This window comes from Peromyscus californicus, unplaced genomic scaffold (assembly GCF_007827085.1).
Source record: "Peromyscus californicus insignis strain IS unplaced genomic scaffold, ASM782708v3 Scaffold_10__1_contigs__length_136768540, whole genome shotgun sequence".
Classification (NCBI taxonomy): Eukaryota; Metazoa; Chordata; class Mammalia; order Rodentia; family Cricetidae; genus Peromyscus; species Peromyscus californicus.
In genome coordinates, this window is record NW_026294391.1 from 61,455,980 (window position 1) to 61,478,004 (window position 22,025).

General features: G+C 40.5%; 1 pseudogene; it reads right to left on the reverse strand.

Moving 5' to 3' along the window:
• Window positions 1–18,286: 18,286 nt before the first annotated feature.
• LOC128115152 (60S ribosomal protein L10-like) lies at window positions 18,287–20,727 on the reverse strand (annotated as a pseudogene).
• Between the last annotated feature and the right edge of the window lie 1,298 nt (window positions 20,728–22,025).

The window sequence follows — 22,025 nt, forward strand, 5'->3', positions numbered from 1 at the left end:
CTGCCAGTCGCCATGATGAGAAACAGCATGTGAAGATGCCGGTAAGCCACGAGCCACGTGGCAAGGTATAGATTTATAAAAGTGGATTAATTTAAGCTGTAAGAACAGTTAGCAAAAAGTCTGCCATGGCCATACAGTTTGTAACCAATATAAGTCTCTGTGTTTACTTGGTTGGGTCTGAGCGGCTGTGGGACTGGCGGGTGGCAGGGATTTATCCTGACTGTGGGCCAGGCAGGAAAACTCGAGCTACACTGGGGGAATCACAGGTTCAAAGACCAGCCTGGGTAACTTAGTGAGACTGCCTCAATATTTAAAAGTTAAATTGAGTATGGATATAGCTCAGTGGTATAGTGTTTGCCTAGCCCTAGATAAGTAAATAATGAATCAGGAAAGAAAAAGAAAGAGTGGAAGAGGATGGTTATTAAAGTTTCCTTAATTAGAAATGGTTTTATAAGAAACAGCCTAAATAAAAAGATTAATTAATTAGATCGGTTAATTGAAGCAGGCCCATGTAACACATCCAGACCTGGAAGTGACCTTTTGCCTGCCAATACATGTAAAGAATCCCTCACCCAGCTACATATGATTTGGATATCATTACCAAAAGTACCGTCACTGAGATGCACGTGAGTGATTTGGGGAAAATATACTCAAGTTGCCAACAATCCTGAAAATGGACTAACAACAGCTTCATAAAGCAGCCCCTTATAATTATAGGAGACTTCAAAGATTCTGGAAAACCAAACTTGCTGTGAACACCACCACACAGCCTCATTGATCTACAGTCAAGTCAAAAGAACTTTGTTTTTGAGACGTGATCTTTTGATGTTGTGTAGACTATCCTTGAACTGCTGGGTTCAGTTCAAGCAATCCCCCTGCCTCAGCCTCTTCAATAGGTGGGACAACAGGTGTCCATCACTACAGCCAGCTACTGTTTATTAAATTGAAAACCAAACAAACACAATAAAATGATCAATGTTTTTTAATTAAAAAAGCAATGAGGACATGATGGCATGTGCCTGTAGACCCAGATACACAAGAGGATCACTTGAGCACAGACATTCCATACCAGCCTGGATCATACAGAGAGATCACGGCTTAAAAATATATTATCTCATACTTATTCAGAGGGCTACTATAAAATATAGAAACATAGCATATGCTGATGAGGACATGGAGAACATGGAACTCTTGTACATCACTGATGAGAATGTAAATTGGTATTGCCATTTCAAGAAAAGAATATGGAGGCTACTCAAAAACTAAAAATAGAACTACTGTATGAACCAGCAAACCCATGTCTGGGTATATACCCTAAGGAAATAAAATCATTATATCAAAGAGACAACTGCACTCCCATGTTCATTGCAGCATAATTTATAATAGCCAAGATGAGCTGGAGAGATGTTCTAGCAGTTAACTCTACTTGTTCTTGCAAGAGGACCTGAGTTCAATTCCCAACACTCACATGGTAGTTCACAACCATCTATAACTCCATTTTCAGGGGATCTGATACCCTCTTCTAACCTCCACAGGCATCAAGCATACAGTAAGTGCACATACATACATGTAGGCCAAACACACATAAAATAAAATTAATACATCTAAAAAATAAAAATAAAACATAGAATAGCCAAGATGTAGAAAGCCTAATTGTGCATCAAAGGATGATGGGATAAAAAAAAAGTATGGTATATGTGTACAACTGTATATATTCAGTCTTAGAAAAGAAGAAAATCCTGTCTTTACAGTAACCCAAATGAACCTAGAGGACATTATGCTCAGCAAAATAAATCAAAGGCAGACAAATAATCCATAACCATGGCTATTTACAAACCTTTAAAAAGTAGACTCATAGAAGCAAAGAACACAATGGGGGCTGCCGGCTGCTGGAAGGTATAAGAAAATGGGAGATGTCAGTCAAAGAGTAAGATTGTGGAACTAGTTGGGCGGTGGGGGCACACACCTTTAATCCCAGCACTCAGAAGGCAGAGGCAGGAGGATCTCTGTGAGTTCCAGGCCAGCCTGGTCTACAGAATGAGTTCCGGGGTTCCGGGACAGCCAGGGTTACATAGAGAAACCCTGCCTTGAAAAACAGAGAGAGAAAGAGAGAGAGAGGGGGGGGGAGGGAGGGAAGGAAGGAAAGAAAGGGAAAGAAAGAAAGAGAAAAAGAAAAAAGAAAAGAAAAAGACTGCAACAAGAAGTTCTGCAAATGTGATGTGTGTTACAGTGACAGTAGCTAATCATATGAAATTGGATGAAAGACTAGATCTGACACATTCTCACACACACAAAGAAAGGTTATGAGGTGATGAACAGACTAATATGCTTGAATAGGGAATGTATTTAACAATTTATTGCATATCAAAAATGGCCCATATACCTTAAATATAGATGATATTTATTTATAAATTACACCTGAATTTTAAAAGACCTAGGAGTAATTCTTCATTATGTTGAATCTGGAAATGAATTCTTAGTTAGAACAGCAAAGACAAAAACAACAAAAGAAAAAATAGATAAATTGGAATTCCTCAAATTTAAAAATATGCGTAAAAGTGAAAAGACAGTCTGAAAATGAGAGTAAGCACTTGTAAATTGTATATCTGATACATTTCTAGCATGGTGAATGTTCTGAAGAATGTTTAAACTCAGTAACAGACAAACCCAGTGAAAAAGTAAGCAAGGGACTTAAAATATACTTCTCTATGGAAAATATACAAATGACTAGTAAGCATAAGAAACAATGTTCAACCTTATTAGCCATTAGGAAAATGAAAATAAAACTACATTGAGAGGCTCCTCTACATCAATCAAATGTGAAGTGCTGGTGGGGATGTGGTCAGAATCTAAATGATCATCAATTCTTGCAGGTCTGTATATTTCCAAAGGAATTGAAATAATGCATTAAAGTGAACATTTGCATATGGATACTCATTGTGCCTCTCTTGTTGATAGTACAAAGTTGGAAACAACCTAAATGTGTTCTATTCATGAAAACCAGATGATAAACGGGATGTTGTATATCCATATTCACCCATAAAGATGAATGAAGTGCTGATACGTGCTATAGCATGGATGAACCTCAAAAAATATTATGCTGAATAAAAGAAGCCACTCAAAAAGAGCCACACATTGTATTTTCTGGAAAAATAAATCCATGAAAGCAAATTAGTCATTTCCAAAGATAGAAGGGAGATGGGAAGTGATTGATTAAGGTGTATAGTTTCCTTGCAGGTGATGAGAATGTTTTAGAACTAAACAGAGGTGCTAAAAGAACAGCATTGTAAATGTATTATGTGCCACTGAGCCACACATCTTAACATGGCTAATCTTATGTTTTGTGAGTTGCTCTTCCAAAATGGCAGCAAAAACAGCAAAATAGAAGGAAAGCCCAGTTGTGCTTGAGGACCACCCAACAATGCACAGATATTTCAAAACCATGACTTGAAAATGGTGGGCAGCAGGAAGAAGATTCTTGGAGTCACAGTTTAGAAATCTGAGTTTGAGATCTACTATTAATCACCTGCATGAACTGAGACAAGTTGTACAGCATCTCTGGGTAGCTTTTGCATTTGGAAAATGCAAAGTCTCCAATTTTCTTCCCTTACACTATAAAATTTTCAGAAGAATTATTCACAAACATAAACCCTATAATCATGCACATGAACATTGCCCACACAAGCTCATGGACTTGCTGGGAGAGACAATGAGTTGATTAGTGTTAAAGTCCTTGATATTATATAGAAAGACTGGCTGAATTTAGAAGTAACCAATTGTGTTCTTACCTACTTTGTATATTCACAGAACAATTGCTGAACAACTAATATATGCCAAATAATGCTCTGTATACTGAAGATACAGATAAAGAAGTAATCTAGTAGGAAAGGCAGAAAAACAGAGTTTGATTAAGAAATGTGATGCGAAAATAATGTGGTATGTGATAGGGAAGCTGTGGTGTGAAACAGGCATTACCACCTCACTCAATCTGGAAAGATTGCTGGGATAGGGTAACAAAACGTTAGCCAGGTAAAATAATGAGTAGGGAAAATTGAAAACTAAGCAGGAAGGTGGAGAACATACAAATATTCCTGAAATGAAATAGCGTCTTGGGGGGAGTTGGGGTAGCTAGTGTTGCTGGTACATAACAGGCAAGACAGGAGTGGCAAAAATAAAATAAAAAATAAAAGGTTCATTCAATAAGTGAGGACAGGATCAAGACAGGCCCTTTGGGCCATGAAACAAGTGAGAGAACCTGGCTCAATATTTGAAGTAGAGAGCAATCAATTTCAAGTTCTCTCTCTCTCTCTCTCTCTCTCTCTCTCTCTCTCTCTCTCTCTCTCTCTGTGTGTGTGTGTGTGTGTGTGTGTGTGTGTGTGTGTGTGTCCTGTCTGTCTCTCTTTCTCTCTTGTGTGCATGCATACAAACACACACACATATACACATGCAAAAAAGAAAGACCCATGGTTACCCATCAAAGAGTTCTAAATACCCAGAGTCCCATGATTAAATTTACATTTTGAGATCACTGGGGGCTGAAGTGGAGAAGACCTAGGTTACAGACATCAGGTAGAGCATCACAGTAGCCCCAATTTGAAGTGATAAATCCTTGAATTAAGGCAGTAAAAATAGAACGAGTGACTTGAAATGTATTTAAGGAAAAAAAACAATAGAACTTGATGAATTTGTAGCTGATGGGAAACAATTAGAGAGTGATTCTGCAATTTCTAGTTTAGATGACTCTTAGATAATGGTGCCACCAAGTAAAGCTGGAAACTCTGGGCTAGGGTCATGTTAAGTTGTAATATGGTGCGTTCAAATGGGACATGTTGGATTTAAGGTACTCCCAATTGTCATATGGCATCATACATCAATCTGTAGCTTGGGGATAAGGGTGAGCATGTGGAGGCGAGGGTTATCAGAACACAGACAGTAGTGAAATGTGGAGAACAGAAGCCTCAGGAGAATGTGACTCTCTCGGCCTTTTCGTGTGCTTTTTCTTTGGCTGGTTTTCTTCGGCTTGTTTGTTTTGTCCTATTCTAGTTTATATTTTATTTCATTAATTTTTAAATGCCTTTTTGTGTTCCAATGAGAGAGAGAAAGAAAGGGTAGGAATTTGGATGGGAGGGGAGGTTGAGAGGATCTGGGAGGAGTTGCAGAAAAGAAAACCATGATCAGAATATATTGTGTGGAAAAAAATCTATTTTCAATAAAAAAATTAAAGATTAGAAAATTTTCCTGATTCTTCTCCTCCTTCCTTTGGATAAAATCCCCTATATGGGAAAAGTGCTAAGCGTTTAAGGACTGGAGAGAAGTGATAGGTTTATGCATCTGAAAGGGAACATTACTCGAGATAGGAAAGGCAGGTTTCAGTCCTGCAGTCCGTCAGCTATCAGCACACGTGCAGAGATCCACCCAGACCTTCCAGAGCTCTTGTCGATCCAGACAAGACCGTCGGTACCCTCAGCTTGGCACAGCAGGTTGGCACCACATACCACTGCCTTGAGACTCATGTCTGCTACTGCCAGCACAGTGGCCCACGAACTGTGTTTGGAAAGCCATGTGTGTGGCGGCTTTTCTGCTCCGCTTCTAAATGGAGGAAATTCACTTGGCTGATTTTCACAAACACTCTCTAGGAGGAATGTGCAGCAGGTTTCTAGTCTTGGTCTGCTTAGACATAAATTAAGATCTTGTTTGTTCCGAATGACTACTGCCCCATCCTGCCAGAAACTCCACTGTGCTCTCTGGGGTGTGCAGCCTCTATTTATTAGGTTATTTTGTTGGCCAGGGGCTCACACTGTGCTTTGTTCTCATTGCTTTGCCGCTCCCATGACTGGCTGCCGAGTAAACCAGACGGTGACCTCTGATTCACTCATCCACCAATTCTATTCATATCTTTTCGTTGTCTTTGGATGCTATAACCAAGCACCTCAAAGCAGATGCTGTGAGCCTTGTGTACTGCTCCAGAGTGACAAGCTCCTCCCAGACCCTGGAGACACATAGGAAATCCAGCTGCAAGAGCTCTCTCCTGGCCCCACCCCAGCAATGGTAGTACAGTTGGGGACACAGAGCTTCAAAATTCTGGCTCTCCTAGATCGCTTTGAGCATCAGCAAGCCTGGCCCTGTTTGAAGGCAAGGAAGTCAGCTACCTTCAAGAGATTTTAAGAGGCACCAAAAGGCCTTTCTATCCAAAAACTTCACTTACCCACCTCATTTCCTTTTGGTTAAGGAACTGTGTCTCCAAAACTGCCGTGAGGGCAAACTTATACAGGGAAAAGGTGCAACTAGATATCAAATTACCTTGCTGCTGGCTCCAACTATGTTGCCTGACCGTGAGAAAGCATTTTGGCTTTTCTGGGCCTCATTTTCCTTAATATACTGCACAATATACTACACTTACAGATGGTATGGCATCATCTTTAAGGCCTCTTCTGAATATAAAATTCTGTATTACTATGACCCAAGTTCAAGCTCCAAAGTTGATTTCCAGAGGCTACCATTTAAGTAACCAAAATTTATTTAGCCATTTGTTTGGATTGAATAGATACGCCACCAAAGTCAAGGGCATGGCTTGGTCACATGGATATAACAGAAACCCTTCATGGAAACAAATACTGAGAAGAAAACGAGAGACACCCCACCCTCTTTTCTTCACTGATTAAATCATCTCCTCCCACCCACTTCTCACTCATCACTACTGGCCATCTTAACCAGGAAAAAGCTAATGTCATCCAGAAGGTAAAGAAATATGGGAAGGTGGGCATAAACTTTCAGGTTAGGGGAGCAAGACAAAATCCTAAAATGGATTGGTTCCTAAAGACCAAGGTGAAGCAGACACAGAGTTCTCTACAGTATGGAGGCAGAAAGTAGTTTTCCTCAGAGGAATGTTATCTATGCATCCAGAAGCCTAGGAAGACAAGCACTAGGTAGTCTCTTTCCTCCTAAAGGAAGAAAACGTTAGAATCCCAGTCTATCTTGGCCTCCTTAGGATAGCCAAGCCACAGAAGAGCACTTATTAATAATAGTATCTAACCTTTATTAGTATTTTACTATATAATGGGCAGGATTCTAGGTCCTTCAGAAAATTGAAATAATTAGCCATTATAATAATTTTATATGGAAAGTGCTATTATCAATCCATTTTGCAAATTAGGATAGTGAAAGAAACTGCTTAAGTAATTTGATTAAGGGAATATGGCAAAAAAAAAATGGGGTCCATTAAGCCAGGGAGTCCAGCTCCAAAATTAGTGCTCTTCCAAAAAAAAAAAAAATGGAAAAGCATCCTCTCGTAAGAAAGAGTTAAGAACAGGGAAGATCCTTAAGGACTACCAAGAACCACTTCTTCTTTATACATAAGAGAACCGAGGCACTGAAAGAAAGGGATTTCCTCAATGCCACACATTAAGCAAGCATGCGTATAAGAGTCAGAACCAGCATCCTAATCTGCTGCCTCCCAACACAGTGTTCTCTTCACTACTGCTTCAGAACGTGTGTTGTGTCTCTTTGTTGAACTGCCTTCCCCATCACCTTATACAGCTGACAACACCAGCCTGGTCATTCCCACAGCCTGCCTGACAAGATTGTGGACAGGCAGCCATCTCTGTTGAGTGAGTCATTATCTTCCCTTTCCAAAATATAAATGAGACTGGAGCTGGCTTCACCCAAGCATTTTCCAAATGATTAGATCCCTAAATCCCAGTATCACCTCTGTGGGGGTTACCAATAGAATGCAAAACCAACATTTTCCATCCATAAAGACATCAACACCCAACCACGCCAAGGCCTCGACCTTCTGAGAAGATGAGTGTTCAATGATGTATGAGGCCCGCCTCCTGCTCAGACAGATCCATGGACTCAAATCGGAACTTTTTAAGGGTCATTCAGGGAAACCAATACTAAGCCCAGCTGGAAAAGTTCTGCCTGATTCACTAAGAAGTCATGAAGTAAAACTTGTGAAAGTGGAGCGTAAGGCTGGGTGGTGGGCTATGGAGGGAGTTGGGGTCGCCTAGTTTATAATGCCACTCATGTCTGATGGCCAGGACTCGGGAGGTGGGCAGCCCAGGTCCTCCAAACGTCTAGGCTACTCTTCTCTTGGTATTCATGGCTTTCTGCCTCAAAATGTTGGATTTCACAAAGCCATGTCCCCACTCCACGCCTCACTCCACCCATCCAGCGGGTGTGGGAAACAAAAGACTCTACTAGAGATGAGAAGTTTTAAAGGTCTCTTGTGGGGCTGAGGCTTCGACCCACATGAGACATTCTGTCCATTACCCAATTCCTTTATTATGGGCATCAGACCTAGACACACACCATGGAGCCTGCTGAGGCACGAAAGACCTACCTCCTCATGAGGATGGGAGATGGGAGTTCCAGGCCTTGGCAAGGCAGAACATTACAGGAGAACCTTCTCTAGACAGGAGTGAAGGACAGTCCCCAGAGGCTAGTTGTCACAGGGCAGTATCGGTGCCCCCTTTTATATTATGTTCAGACTTTCCACTGCATTAGGTTGGCACAGAACCTTCCTGTGATGGAAAGGGGAAACAGATGCTTCTGAAGCACGTGTGAGATACAAGACAAACAGCATTCCCTTCACTCATTCACTCACTCTTCTTCTAGACAATAGTTAACCACCACCTATGATGTGTGAAGCATAATGGAGAAATTTTTAAAAGTACAAATCAAGGGACCTATTTTCCAAAAAGTCACATACTCAAGGGGCCATGGCCTATCATGTTCCCAAATATCACACAACTGTATTTGAGAAAAGCCTTTAAGCGAGATTATCCCAGTTTCCCAACTTGAAGAACCTTCAGAAAGGACCATCTGGAGCAAGTTTTTTGTTGTACAAGTAAAACCACAAACGAAAGGACAGAGCATAACAGAGTTGGCCTAGGCATTAAGGCTTCAGCAGACTAAACCATTACTTGGTCCTGTGCTCACTTCAGCAGTACATGGAAGAAGGGATTAAAATGGCCTCAGTGGGAGGGTCACACACAAATGTAAGCATTCCACACTTGGTGCACACATAGTCAAAAGATAACGCTGTATCCCCATAAATTTGCACGATAATTATGTATCAATTTAAACCTTTTAAAAATTAAAGTAGTTTGATATGAAATAATGAGACTGTTTCATAGAAATTTTATGTTTAAGATTCAAAGAGTATTGAAGTTAGAGAGATGGCTGAAGATGGTTAAGAGCACTGGCTGGTCTTCTAGAGGATCTGGGTTCAATTCCCAAACTCACATGGCAGGCTACAACTGTCTGTAACTCCCGTTCCAAGGGGACCTGACACCCCTCTTCAGGCTTTCTGGGGTAGTGCACGTAAGTGGTACACAGACACACATGTATCACATACATAAAAAAGAATAAGATAATTTTTTAAAAGATTCAAAGAATAGATAAGATTTTTTTCCAAAATAATATTATCGTAATGTTCCAATATATAGCCAGAGTCAGAAAGAATTTGTGGGGTTTGGTACAAAATGAAGCTGTGAGGGCTCTCATTAGAAATCAGGGAAAGTGCTGTGAACATCTGCAGTGGATGACTGTTTGAGCCATGCCCTGAAGTATTGCCTCTAGTAACAGTTACACCTGCCTAAGTACATGCCCCTGGAACCTGGCTGCTCAGGGACCCTTAGGGCCTGGGATTCACATACTCAGCTCTCTCTTAGCTACCTCGTGGTTTGGATGCTGAGATCTTGGACCAAGTCAGCGTGGGACATAGCTCAGCTTTTCCGGACTCTACGATAAATCTTCTGTGGTAGTGAGTTTACCCCCAAATAAACTCCTTTGGTCATTAAGCTGATTCCGTGGGTTGCTAGCAATTTAATCACACTAAGCGTCTGTTCTCACTGTGCATAGTCATTCACATGACTTCCCTGCCCCTCACTCTGTCCCACCCTCATTCATCTTGCCATAGTATTTTCTATTTGCTGTTTAGTGTGGTTCTAAGAATAATTAAAAATGTGAATTATTAGCATGAGTTTTACATATATAGATATATGTACATATATAGTGTTCAATATCAGTTTAAATATAAATATAAGAGCATCTAACTCATATGGAAAAAATCAGCAAAACTGCACAACACATATGTTATAGTTTGTAACTACACATACAAAAATAAACCCAAAGTGAATCACACACTCAAATTTTAAATGAAACTATGAAAAATTTAAAATTCAGTATAAAAGAAAATATCTAGGAATTAAGGCTGAGTTAAGGAGCCTTAAATAGGACAACAAAATCATGAGCCATAAAATTGTTGCTAAGCGCCAATTCATCAAAAATCTAAAGTTTTTCACCCTGCAAAGATCCCATTTAGAAGAAAAGGTGAGCCAGAGACTGAAGACAGAATTTGTAAACCACATTTCTGTCAAGGGTCTTACTGTCAGAATATGTCAAGAATTTTCAAAAGACGATAGTAAAGTCACAATTAATTTGATTAGAACTCAGGTGAAGAACATGAAGAGACACCTAATAGATGTTACTAGCCATTAGAAAAACACAAATTGAGTCACAGTACGATATCATGTCACACCTCTCCAAGTAGCTAAAACGAAATTTGGACATCACCAAATATTGGGAAAGATGTGGAGAACCGTGATTCCTCATGCATCATTTGGAACTTGTAAAATATTGCAACCTTTCTAGAAAAGTTTGTCTGTTTTTTAAACTAAACATGTAACTACCATTTGACCTAACAATCACACTTCTGGGTATTTATTTAACAAATGTGGAAACATATTTTCACAAAAGACTGTATACAGATGTTTACAGCAGCTTTGTTTGTTAATAGTAAAACATTGGAAACAACCCAATAGTGAATGCATAAGTGAAAAGTATAAACTATGATCTGTCCATGCCTTGTAAGAGTACTTAGCAGTAAAAGGAATGAACTATAAATATGAAAATCTTCCCAGAGGTTCATGTGTTTAAGCCTAGATACCTAACTAGTGGCCCTATTTTGGGTGTCTTGTTCCTGGTCCCATCCTGTCTCACTTCATCTACTTCCTGCCAGCCATGAGATGAACATGCTCCTCTGTCACATGCTCTGACAAAATGTCCTGACCAAATGAATGGGGCCAAAACAACTCAGATTGAATATTCTGAAGTCATGAATCAAAATATATCTTTTTTCTCTAATTTCATTTTTTGTTGTTGTTGGGTTTTTTCTGACTTGATTAATTGTATTTATTTATTTATTCATTCATTCATTCATTCATTTATTTATTTATTTATTTATTTATTTATTTATTTATTTATTTATTTATTTATTTATTTATTCTTCTTGAATACATTACACCCCAACCATGGTTTCCCCTCCCCCATCTCCTTCCAGTCCCTCCTCAATCTATCCTTTTCCCCAGATCCACTTCTCCTCTGTTTCCCTTCAGAAAAGAGCAGGCCTCCCAGGGATGTCAAACATAGTATATTGTGTTGCAATAAGACTAGGCACATTAAGGCTGAAAAAAAGGCAACCCAGTAGGAAAAGGGTCTCAAAAGCAGGCAAAAGAGACAGAGACAACCCCTGCTCCTACCGTTAAGTGTCCCAAAAGAACATCAAGCTACACAACCATAACTTATATACAGAGGACCTAGGTCGGATCCATACAGGCTCACTGGTTTTGGTTCAGTCCCTGAGCCCCTTTGAGCCCTGGTTAGTTGATTGTGTGAGTTTTCTTGTGGTGTCCTTGACTCCTCTTGCTCCTACAATTCTTCCTCCCCTTCTTCCACAGAATTCCCTGAGCTCCACCTAATGTTTGGCTGTGGATCTCCCATCAGTTGCTGGATGAAGCATCTCTGATGATGATCATGCTGTGCTCCAATCTTCTTGTGGCATGGATCTCAAGCTGGACGAATCATTGGTTGACTACTCTCGTAAGTTCTGTGACACCAAGCCATAAATAAACAATGGAAAAAAGAAAAAGTCTTCAACAAATGGTGCTGGTCTAACTGGATATCAGCATGTAGAAGAAAGCAAACAGATCCATATCTATCACCCTAAACAAAACTCAAGTCCAAGTGAGTGAATCAAAGACCTCAACATAAATCCAGATACATTGAATCTGATAGAAGAAAAAGTGGGAAATAGCTTTGAATGAATTGTCATAGGAGACAACTTCCTGAATATAACACCAATAGCACAGACACTAAGATCGACAATAAATGGGACCTTCTGAAACTGAAAATCTTCTATAAGGCAAAGGACACTGTCAAGAGGACAAAACAGCAGCCCATGGAATGGGAAAAGATCTTCACCAACCTCTCATCTAACAGAAACTAGACATCAAAAACCCAAATACTTCAATTAAAAAATGGGGTACAAATCTTAACAGAGAATTTTCAACAGAAGAATCTCAAATAGCTGAGAAGTATTTAAAGAAATATTCAACATCCTTAGCCATTAGGAAAATGCAAATCAAAACAACTCAGATTCCATCTTACACATGTCAAAATAGCCAAGATCAATAACACAAGTGAAAGCTCATGCTGGTGAGGATATGGAGCAAGGGGAACACTCTTCCATTGCTGGTGGGATGCAAACTTTTACAGCCACTTTGGAAGTAAGTATGGAGGTTTCTCAGAAAATTGGGAATTGATTTATCTTAAGACCCAACTATACCAATCCTGGGCATATATCCAAGGGATGCTCAATCATACCACAAGGACATTCACTCAACTATGTTCATAGCAGCTTTATTCGTAATAACCAGAACCTGGAAACAACCTAGAATTCTCCCTGTCTGCTTACCCCGCCTATACTTCCTGCCTGGCTACTGGCCAATCAGCGTTTTATTTATCAACCAATCAGAACAACACATATTCACAGCATACAGAACGATATCCCACAGCAGCCAATTCTGAATGAGGGTTCTCCTTTTCCTGCATCTTCAGTAGCATTTGTTGTCAGTTGCTTTCTTGATGCTAGCCTTTCTGACTGGAGTAAGATGGAACCTCAAAGTAGTTTTGATTTATATTTCCATTATTGCTAAGGATATTGAACACTTTAAAAGATATTTCTTAGCAATTTTTATTTCTTGCTTGAAAACTTTGTTCAGATATATAGCTCATCTTTATTGGGTCATTTATTTTTTAGGTCTTTCTGTATTCTGGATATTAAGCCTTTATCAAATTATAACTGACAAATACTCTCTCCCACTCTGTGAGCTTCCTCTTCACTAGCATGTTTATTTCTTTTGCTGTTCAGAAGCTTTTTAGTTTTATGAGACCATTTGACAACTGTTGCTGCAATTCCAGAGCAAATGGAGTCCAATTCAGAAAGTCCTTTCCTGCACCTGTATCTTGTAGGCTACCCTCTATGTTTTACAGAAGTTTCAGAGTTTCTGGTTTCACATTGAGGTCTTTGAATCATTTTGAGTTGATTTTTGTGCAGGGTGATAGACATGGCTCTAAATTCATTCTTCTACATGTGGACACCCAAATTTCCCAGCACCTTTGTTGAAGAGGGTATCTTTCCTCCAGTGTGCATTTTTGGCATCATTGTTGAATATCAGGTGCCTACAATTATGTATGCTTAAGACTGGGTCTTCTTAGCCAGGTGGTGGTGGTGCACGCCTTTAATCCCAGCACTTAGAAGGCAGAGCCAGGCAGATCTCTGTGAGTTCGAGGCCAGCCTGGTCTACAGAGCAAGATCCAAGACAGGCACCAAAACCCTGTCTCGAAAAAAAAAGGGGGCGGGACTGGGTCTTCTATTCTGGTCCATTGGTCTATTCTTCAATTTTTGTTCCAGTACCACTTTTTTTTTTTTACTATGGCTCTGTAATAAATATAACTTGAAATCTGGTATGGTAATCTATCCAGCATTATTTTTTTCACTCGGAATTTGCTGTGACTATCCAGGGTCTTTGGGATTTCCATATGAATTTTATAGTCTTTTCCATTTCTATTAAGAATGTCATGGGGATTTTGGTTGGGATTATACTTGGTCGGGTCTGAGCGGCTGTGGGACTGGCAGGTGAGAGAGATTTGTCCTGACTGTGGGCCAGGCAGGAAAACTCTAGCTACATATGTATGTGTTCCATACACATGCCTGGTGCATAAAGAAGCCAGAAGAGGGTGCTGGATCTCCTGAAACTGGAGTTACAGATGATTATCAGCCATCATCTGGGTGCTAGAAATGAAACCCAGGTCCCCTACAGAAGCAGTAAGTACTCTTAACTGCTGAGCCACCTCTCCACGCCCTTTTGCTGTGTCCTTACCTGGCTTTGGTACTAGAGGAATTTGAAAGTGCTCCTACTGTTTCTGTTTTTTTGTTTGTTTTTGATTTTTGTCTTTAATAATTTAAGAAGTACTGGTTGTAGTTCTTCTTTGAAAGTCTGGTAGAATTCAACTGTGCCTCCATCTGGGCCTGGACTTTTTTTTTTAAGCTGGAAGGCTTTTTACTAGTTTCAATCTCCCTATTTGGGTCTGTTCAAATTGTTGATCTCTTCTTGGCTTAACTTTGCTGGTTCAGATTTTTTTCAACTTAATGGAGTACAGGTTTTTAAACTACTCTCCTATGCTGTTCTTAATTTCTTGCTGTGTATTATAATGTTTACCTGTTCATTTCTTATTAATTTATGTCTCAGCCAAGGGTCTGTAAATCCTGTTTATTTTTTTTCAAAGAGCTAGCTCTTAGTTTCATTAACTATGTTTTTGTTTGTTTGTTTGTATTTCATTCATTTCTGTCCTTTTTTTATTATTTCTTCCCATCTACTGAATTTGGAGTTTGGTTTGTTCTTGTTTTTCCAAACTCTTTAGAAATGAATTTTTCCAAACTCATTAGGCTATCTTTTTGTGCTCTTTTTTAATTTTTCTTAATGTGGGCACTTAGAACTACAAATTTCCATTTTATAACTGTTTTTTAATGTATCCCAGTTTTAATATATTGTATTTTCAATTTATTTTATTTATAGGAATTTTTATATTTTCTTCCTGATTTCTTGTTGATTCGTTTATTATTTGGTACTGTATTGCTTAATCTCCATGAGTTTATGGAATTTCTAGAGATTCTTTTGCTCCCAATAGTGAGATTTATTGCTTTGTGGTCAGATAGAATGCATGGAGTTATCCCAATTTTTCTAATTGTTTGTTTCATTGGTTGGTTTTAGAACTGTTTTGTGTTCTAGTATGTGGTTTATTTTAAACAAACTTCCATTGACTGCTGAGTAAAACATATATTCTTTGGCATTTGGATGGAATATTATATAGTTGTCTGTTAAGTCCATTTGATATGTGAGTCATTTAATTCCAGTGCTTCTCTGTTTTTTTTTTTTTTTTGTGCAGATAATCTGTCCATCGGAGAAAGTGGGGTATTGAAATCATCTGCTATTATTGGATTGTTGTTAATATTTGTCTTTAATTCCAGTGGTTTGCTTTTTATGAAATTGGGTGCATAAGATAGCAATGTCTTCTTGGTTAATTGTTCCCTTGACCAGAATGGTGTCCTTCTGCACCTCTTCTGATTAATTTTGGTTTGAAGTCTATTTTGTCAAATAGTAGGACAACGGCATCTACTTGCTTCATGGTCTCATTTGATTGGAGTACTTTTTTCCATCCTTTCATTCTCAAGTGGTACCTATCTTTGAAGGTCAGATACGTCTCTTGTAGATAGCAAAAGATAGATCTTGTTTCTTAATACATTCAGCTAGCCTGTACCTTATGACTGAGGAGTTGAGGCCATTAATATTCAAAGTTATTATTGAGAGGTATGTGTTGATTGCTGTCATTTAGGGTTTTTGTTTATTTTGTTTGTATTCTTAGTCCTAATTTGTGTTTCATTAATTATATCTTAATTTGTTTTCTTTCTGTGGTCTCTTGGCTATGATTATTACTCTCCTCAGTCCAAATTATTTCACTATTCTGTTTGGCTGGTTTGGTGAACATGAATTCCTTTACCCTATTCGTATCATGGAAAGTCTTTCTCCTTCAACTATGACATAGTTTGGGTAGGTAAAGTAGTCTGGGTTGGCATCTGTGGTGTTTTAGGTGTTGTTAGGATGGGTTTCCTGTATGTGTAACCTGTGGCTTCTCTCTTGCAGCTTGCAATCCCCTTTCCCTTTCCTGTATATCTAGAGTTTTGACTATAATATGAAGTGTGGCATGTCTTTTCTGGTCCTGTCTATATGGTGTTCTTTGTGCCTCTTGTATATCTTACAAGTGTGTCTTTCCTTAGTTTGGAGAAGTTTCCTTCCATGAGCATGTTGAAGATCTTGTCTATGCCATTGATTCTTCTTCTATGCCTATGATCCAAAGATTTGGTTTTTTTGTGCTGTATCAAAGCTCATGTATATTCCTTTGATGTGTTTTTTTAATTCATCATTTTCATTCACTGAGCAGTATAATTTCTATTTTATTTTCAAGTCTGGATATTCTGTCTTTTGTTTGATCCATTTTACTGGTAAGGCTTTCCCCTGAGTTTTCTCATTGAGTTATTGAATTTTTCAATTCTATCTCCATTTCAGCTTGAGTTACCTTTGGTATTTCTATCTCTTTATTAAATTCAGTTTGCAAATCCTATATTGTCTTCATAATTTCATTCAGCTGCATATTTTGTGTTCTCCAACTTCCATCGGGAGTTTATTCATCTCCCAAATTATAGTCCATCACAGAGAGAAATCAGGACATGAACTCAAATCAGGAACCTGGAGGCAGGAACTCACGGACAGCAGGAACCTGGAGGCAGGAACTCACGGACAGCAGGAACCTGGAGGCAGGAACTGAAGCAGAGACCATAGAGGAATGCTGCTTACTGACTTGTTCTCTGTGGCTTGTTTAGAGGATGGGTCCTCCCACATTAATCATTAATTAAGAAAATGCCCCCATAGACTTGTCTGTGGGCCAGTCTGATTGATGCAATTACTGAATTAAGTTCCCTCCTTCTAGATGACTGCAATTTGTGTTAAATTGACTAAAAACAGTAGCCAAGATAATGGATCCTTTGTCAACTTTACACACAAATACACACCTTTCTTGTTTGTCCCACAAATATCATATTAATACTTAATATTACAATATTAAACAAAGTCCAACTTCTTAAAAGCCTCCAAGTTTTTAAATTTTTAACACTTTAAAAGTTCAAAGTCTCTTTAAAATATCCAAAGTCTTGATGCAGCAAGCACAGGGCCTATACAGATCTGCACCAGGATGATGTTAAGAACCCCAGGCTCCTGTGTGGTGGTTCCAGGATTACAACACTAGCAGTATGCTTCCAACAGCTGGTTTTCCTTTCTCATGGATGAGGTCACCAACTACCCTAATGACCGGTGCCTCAAACTTCATGTGTCATGGAGATGCCCTTAGGATCTTCTACAAAAGAGTCAATATTGACTGAAGGCATGCCCAGCTTATGAGCTCCTCATACTGTATGGAATTCTACTATGCAAAAAGAGGATACTTTGACTCCTCCTGTATGGGAGCACTGGGGCAGACAAAGAGGGAATATGCAAGTTCTTGATCTGCATGGTAATAATACCCTTGAATTCATTAAACTACACAATTAAAAAATATAGCCTATGTCTCATATCTGTGGATGACTGTGAAGTCAAGAGACAAGTTAAATACTTCTTTACTTCAAGAGTGAAGAACCAGGGCACAGGCACAATAAAATCAAAGCAAAGCCAAAGTCTAACCATGCAAATAACTGTTTCCAATGTCTGGACTCACAATCTTCTAGGCTCCAAAGGACTTGGGTAGCTCTACTTCTCTTGCTCTGTCATCTGAAGCACATGAAGCTTGTCTCGTAGGCTCAGGCGGGTTCTGCTTCACACCTCCCACTCTCTTCAGTGGTTATCTCACCATCCTGGAATCTACAGTCTGCTGGGATCTCCACAACTGAGGCTGCACCTTTATCAATGGCCTTTCCCAGCTTCTCTTCAGGGACTCCAACTCTGCCACATGGTGCCAAGCCTCAGCCTCTGTCCAAGACCCTTTCATTCCTGGGGCTTCTACTACAACTGAGGCTGCACCTTCACCAATGACCTCTCGACCTCTCACAGTGCCAAGCCTCGGTTTCTTTCCATGACCACTTCAGTCCTGCAGCTTTCATGCTACCAAAACTAGTAACCCTGGGAGACTCTTACACATTACCAAAGGTGGGCTTCCAGCATGAGATGAAACCTTGGTACCTTCTGGACCATAGCTTCTGTGTGCTGACCCTGAGGAAATACTTCACAGAAAATTCTTGTCTCAATCATGCTCATCTCTTTTTTTTTTCAAACTGGATGTGAGATTTATTACTGAACATGATTTGGTAGGGTATAGGAGAGCTCTGTGGAAGCCCTCAGGAATTCAGGTCTTGCCACTTATCCAGAGTACTGTGATTAGGGATATATTTGACCCCACAGCCATTATGATAGAGCTGCTTCTCAGTAACCATGTCTTCAAATACATCTGCACTAGCTTGGTAAAGCCCCACTTCTTTAAGATGTGGCTCCTCGGGAGCACAGGGAACTTGAACTTGGCTCTACACAGAGCTTCAATCACATGCTTCTTATTCTGCAGCATGATGTGAATGGACATTATTGAATGAAAAAAAGAAATAAAAAGGGCCAGGTGGTGGTGGCACATGCCTTTAATCCCAGCATTCTGGAGGCAGAGGGAGGAGGATCTCAGTGAGTTCTAAGCCAACCCGGTTTACAAAGTGAGTTCCAGGACAGCCATAGCTGTTACACAAAGAAACCCTGTCTTGAAAAGAAAAAAATAAAAAGGAAGGACACAACTGCTCCTAGGTATGGCGGAGTAGCAAGTTTAAGAGACTTTGGGATCATTTGCTTGTGCAGTGGCAGAAGTTGTTACAATCTGTGAGAATTTGGAACTCAAGTGTGCCGTCTTTGGCCATGGACCTATACTGAAGCCAAGCCATTTTCAGTAAGACAGTGAAGCTTTAGGAAAATCTCTGAGTCTGAGAAAGGAATTTCGTCCAAGGAGAAAAGAAGGAAGGGTCAAGAAACTAACTCTGCCACAGGGATGTTCCACTAATCTCCAAGAGGCAGCTAAGAGACAGAGAACCTGAGGGAGAGTTCCAATACCAGAGAAGCCACAAGAGCATAGAGACGGTGCAGGACTTCCAGGAGGGAGCTGAGAGACAGGAGGGACAAGGTCACAGAGGCCTGGAAGGACTTAAGGAAGTTGCAGGACTTAGCAGGCAGTTCCTAGGGGGAGGCAAGGAAACTAGCAATTTACAGGCCCAAGGGAGAGAGAGCGAGCAGGTAGCTCCAAGGGTAAGGGGACAAGAAAAGGGTCACAGACCCAGAAATGTGTAGAGAAGCTGTGTAGCTGAGTAGGCAGCTCCTAGGGGGAGGTGAGGAAGATGGAGGAAGGAGCTGAGGAGCCATGAGGGAGCAGAGGGGATAAAGTATTGTGGTAACAAGAATTTCAATCCAGGGTGTCCCCAAGTGGACTGAGAGACTTGTCAGAGGGAAACGTCCTGAATCACTTTTGATAGGGGCCCAGCGGTGTGGCTTTTGTAGTAAAAGTAGACAAAACAAGGAGCCCTGTAGTGGCACTTACCCAGCAGAAGGGAAGAGAAAAGTGGTTAGAGCAGGTAGAGGAGACAACAGCTGGAGAGGTGCACTGGGAGAGGCTTTTAGATAAAGGAGGGTTCCAACAGAGGGAGAGGAGCAAGTGTCTTAGTGAGTAGAATTGCCCACATGGTGTGGCCCCAAAAGGCATAACACAGAGATGCCCATGTGGTAGGTGCCCCAAAGTGGGTAGCAGGCTCCAGGATCCAGAGAGAGGACACTTACTGGGTAGGTGGGGAGAGATGGATGGTTAGATAAAGTGGAGGGAAGAATTGGCTACAGAGGTGGACTCTAGAATCCAATTTGGTGTGTGGCAAAAGCCAGCAGAAACAAATGATTGGTACATACCTTGGGAGAATCAGGTCAGCAGCTTGGCTCAGAGAGGCTGAGTTCCCCCAGGGAATGCATTTATTCCACTCCTGGGTTTCAGCACCAAATGAACGGAAAAAAAAAAACAAAGAAATAAAAAGAAAGGACATGACTAGTCCTAGGTATGGTGGAGGAGAAAGTCTATTGTAGATTAAAACGGAGAGACATAGTCAGAGGCAAAGACATCTGGGAGTGCTCAGAGTGAACACGGACAGATTGAGCTGGCTATGGGAGGAGAGAGGGCGAGGGAGAGCAAGAGAGGAGTTTCCAACCAAGAGCAGTGGCCTGGGCCAAGAGACTGGCAGAGGATTAAAAAAAAGGCAGGTAGCCAAAATGGATATATTATATAGGGAAGAGCCTCTGGTGGAAGGGCAGCCCCTGGGCTAGAGAGTTCAGGGGTAGAAGGTGGGGTATGCTAGCCATACCCTGTAACAAGTAGGGACTGAGGGATGCTGAGAGAACCTTGTGGCCAGGTTCACTTTGATACGTTAAATGGGCACTTCAGTCATTTGTCCCATGCACAGACATCTTGTTGATGCAGATGACATGAAAAGGGTGGAGCCTTACTTGGATATGGAAGCCATCCTTGCCACAACTCTTTATCATGTATTTGTTGGCACAAGTACAAGTGGCCATCCAGGGCTTTGGAGGAGAGTTGCTCATAATTACTTGACACCATGTGGACACAAAGTGGGAATTCATCAACGTTTGCCTTCTTCTGCCCCAAGTCAAAAAATTGGATCTTAGCATCAGGGACACCTCACCAGAAGCAAGACTTTGGTTATGGCTTGTTCCTATAATACCCATATCACCAGGCAGGGTGGTGGCCCATGATGACAATGGGATTTGGGGTGGCATACCCAAGGGAAAGAGACACTCATCTATTCTTAATCAAAGCCAATTCTCACCTCCAGATGACTAGAAAGCACATATTCTTAACTCAAAATATCACACAAATGGCCCTGATAGAGTCTTTGCTTCCCTCTGAAACTTCACTAGTGAGGCCTCCATCATCTGCACCTTTCTCAACATTTCTATCTTCCAATCTTTCAGGAATTAGCCTACTGAGCTCCAGATACTCAGTGGCTTTTCTAGCCCAAGTTGTAAAACCCTTCCACAATCCTCCCAAAGACAATGTGGTCAGGTCTGTCAAAGCAATAGCACATTCTCTAGTACCGATTTCTCTCCTAGTTTCCTGGTGCTGTGATAAACACCATATCCAAAAGCAACCTGGGGTGAGAAGGATTTATTTTACCTCACAGGTTACAGTCTATCATTGAGGGAGGTCAGAGCAGGAACAGAAGGCAGGATCCTGGAGGCAGGAACTGAAACAAAGGCCATGGAGGAATGCTGCTTGCAGATGTGCTACCCGTGGCTTGCTCCACCTGCTTTCTTATAGCACCCAGGACAGCTTGCCTAAAGATGGCACTACCCACAGTGAGCTGGGACCCTCCAACATCAATCATTAATCAAGAAAACGCCTGCACAGACTTGCTTACTAGCCAATCTAATTGATGCAATTACTCAACTAAGTTCCCTCTGTCCTCATAATTCTAACTTGTGTCAAGTTGACAAAAAAATATTTATTAGCACAAATGTCTATATAATTGTTCTTTAAAATTCTGTGTCCTGGGGTTCATCTAGGTAATTACCATTAGAGACCATTTCTATAGAACCCGTGGTCTTGAGAGGGTGGGGCATATTGTCTTGGTCTTACGTGTTGTTTATGTTTTTGTGATATGACCTGGGTAGTAGATTTACTTTGTTGGTTATGTATCTGATATGTCATTCTAGGTGGTCTGTGTTGAATGGAAGCTTGGTTCCATTTTTGCTGTTACTGAAACTTCTGTGAATCTCAGCTCATGTAGGAAGAGTAAGCAGGTCAGACCTTCAAATACTCAGTGTTGATTAGTGATGGGAGAGACTGGTGTTATTTCAGTCCAATGGTAGCTGATATGTCATGGTGGTCTTGGAGGGTTGTGTAAACACTTAGGTGAGAGTCAAGAAAGTCCTCTGGTGTGGCTACCAACTGGTTCTGGGCACAGAAATGTGGTCCAGGACAAGAAACCAGGCAGTCTCACTAAGACAGCACATGGATGCAACTTCCAGCTAGGCCTGAGTGTAAAGAGA